General features: G+C 37.2%; 1 protein-coding gene across 2 annotated transcripts in view; it reads right to left on the minus strand.

Annotated features, from left to right (window-relative positions):
- The window catches only part of LRMDA (leucine rich melanocyte differentiation associated), a 688474-nt gene that overhangs the window by 652751 nt on the left and 32675 nt on the right, over positions 1 to 3048 (minus strand). The gene's annotated exons all lie outside the window — the stretch shown is intronic.

Genomic DNA, 3048 nt, shown 5'->3' on the forward strand with positions numbered 1-3048 from the left:
TCACTTTGGCTAATCAATCTTATGATTACAGGGGTGGGGGATGAGAAGATTTGGCCAGTTTGGCTGTGCATAACTCAACCATCAGAATATTTTTTTAGAGAGATAACTAGTAAAAAAATAAAATAAAATAGGTAGGATGGGAATAAGAGATGGTAGCAAAACAAAGGGTCTATCAATGAAGTACAATTAGCCTTCAAGAAGGTACTTTTCGGCTCTAGGAAAAAACACTTACATGAAGCCAAGGAGGTACAGGCTCAGCCTAAATGTCAAGTAATAGTTACATCACTGCTGTTTGAAATGCTTTGCTGTGAAGAGGATGAAGAGCCACTTCCCATAACATTCAGAAATATTACACTTGGGCCAATCTCATTGGGGAAGAGGGAGACAGAAGAGAGAGAGAGAGAGGCAACAGCTGAAATAATGACACCGCAACCACATTTCAGGATCTATCTTTAAGATATAGCCAGACAAAGTCCCTTCCAGCATCCAATATTCTTTTCTGTTTCACTGACTGGAATGAAAAGAGAAGTTAAAAATGGAAACGGAGATGCATAGTTTGTTGTGTCCTTGAAGAGGAATTAAGTTCTGCGCTCCAATTTGAGACAATGGGGCTCACAAGTTCTACCTAGATTACAAATTTTGTACATTAGAGATGGTTTTCTTTTCAGTCTGTCAGCACAGTACAAACAGCAATACATGGAAGTAACAGCCAAAAAACATCACCGGGATAAAAGTAAGTATCTTGATACTCTGTGGTTCCTTAGACATTTGCCGCCTTCATTTCAACAGATTTGTCTGTGACATCAGTTTTGTTTTTAAATCGATAGGAAGTATTCAAGCCACTTATGATGAGTTCCTTATGCAGACATTGTAAATACTTCTCCCAGAAGACTGCATAAGAAGCCAAGATTGAAGGCAGCCTGATGTGCTCTTTGCCCTCTTCAGCCTAGATGTTCAAGAAGCTACTTCATACTTCTCTACATGTCACAGAATCAGCACAAATACCCCCCCACGCACCTCAGTTTGCCAAAAAACAGGGACAATTTCTCTGATTTTACAATATACCTGATATACCACAATAGCAAAGCTGGAACATGATTGAATACCTTAAGGAATCCATTCACATTTATGCATACAAAAAACAATTTCCAAATTCAGGAGAAGGAATTTGTCTCATTACCTTCTTACCTCCCATACTGGGAGTCCTGGTAACCATGCTCAATTTTACAGTACTAAGTACCAAACAAAATGAGAGTCCTGTTCCATGCATTCTTTTCCCTGTTACCATCTAAAGAAATTAAGAGACAGGCAAAGTGCACTGTGTACTTTCATGATGCATTTTTGAATAGCTAATGTGATGACCTAACTTAACTAAAACAACCTAATTGTCTTCAGTTGTGAAGAAATATACTTCCCCTTCTCCTCTATGGAGAAAGTTTTATTCCCTCTACCAATCCATAAACACATTCTTTTTGTTTAAAGAGAAAGCCATGGACATGGAAATGGCGTCTATTGATTTACAGACATCTCACTTTGAATTATTCATTTTTTTTTAAGTATATTTTAATGAGAGGTAGAAAGCATATAAGCTGCAGATGGAAAAAAAATCAACAGGAGTGGACAGCAACAAAAATCTAAATAGTGCTCTGATGATTAGTTCAGTTACATCTTCTATGTAGATCAGCAAGTGCCAGGCACAGGCAGTAACACTTCTGAGGCGATTAGAAGGGAAAACACCCCCCTTTAATAAGGACACAACCAGTACTTTCTGGAGCCACAGTGATTGCCCAATTATCCCTCCCTCCTCTGTTTGAGCACCTATTTCAGAATAGTACAGGTAAACTAGGTTATCATGATCTGAGGAAGCTTAAGAACAATTTCAAAAAGCTCAGTTTTATAAATCTTTATTTTAGTGAACATTATATGAACTGTAAGCCAGATAATAGCTGCTACCAAAGTTCATGCCATTTCATCCTTACTAGGACTTTTATAATTTTTTTCAACATGTATCTAGAACACAAGCACTTAACACCTGACCTTCAGGGTTATTCTAGATACATATCCCATATATAGGCTGGGTATTAAGAGGTACTTTTGAAGAATTATTAATAGTTTCAAAAGAGTCTATCTGACTTTAAATAATTTATAAAACGTCAAGGTTCTATCCAGGATGTGTCTTTGTACTTACTGGGAAACATCTTGAAGAAAAACCAATATAGAAAGTCAACCCAGACAACTATTAAAAAGTAATAACGTAACCATCAGTGGAACAAAAGGTTGTTTCCTCACTACTGCTTCTGCGCTCTTAGAGCTTTGGATGAGTTATACTTCTTACAGCAGCTGTTCAACTCTCTCATATTCACAATCACGTCAAAAAAAAAAAAAAAGAGGTCTCTAGCAAGCTAATGACTACGTACATAATTATTTACCCTCAGAAGAATCAGTGTTCATCTGTAAATTCTATAAAAACTATACACTATTTTGGGAAATACGCTTGTTCTCAGCGAAAAAAATAACTTTTTTAAACTTCTTTCTGTGCACATCTGATGTCATGTTTTGCTAACAAAACAAACCTTCTCACTGAACAGTCACTCGGGCTACACAAGAAACGTGGTAGAATATTCTGCCTCACATGTCATTGACAAAATTGCCTCTGAAGTTCTAAAATGCAAAATATCAATCTTGTAGTAAAGCCTGATGTAAGATCTTCATTAAACAAACAGAATTTTAAAACTCGAGGAGACAATCTAGAGATGCTTAGTCCTGCATTTCACCTCTTCTACCTACTAAAGCGGCAGACTGAAGTACAACACGCTCATGTCTGACAAAGATTGGACCTAAACCTATCGCATGTTGATTTTACACAGCCATCAAAAACCTTGTTTAAACAAAGGTTCCATCCAAAACATTCTGAAGAAAGAGGAAGTCTGCTGTGATTAAATTCCCGCACTGTTTCTTATACAGTTTCTTCCTCCACCGTAGTTAGTACCAGACACTTGTGGCAATACATTGTTAGACAAAGTGGACTGTTGTTTGGGTTCTCCCACA

Source organism: Rissa tridactyla, chromosome 6, assembly GCF_028500815.1.
Source record: "Rissa tridactyla isolate bRisTri1 chromosome 6, bRisTri1.patW.cur.20221130, whole genome shotgun sequence".
NCBI classification, from domain to species: Eukaryota; Metazoa; Chordata; class Aves; order Charadriiformes; family Laridae; genus Rissa; species Rissa tridactyla.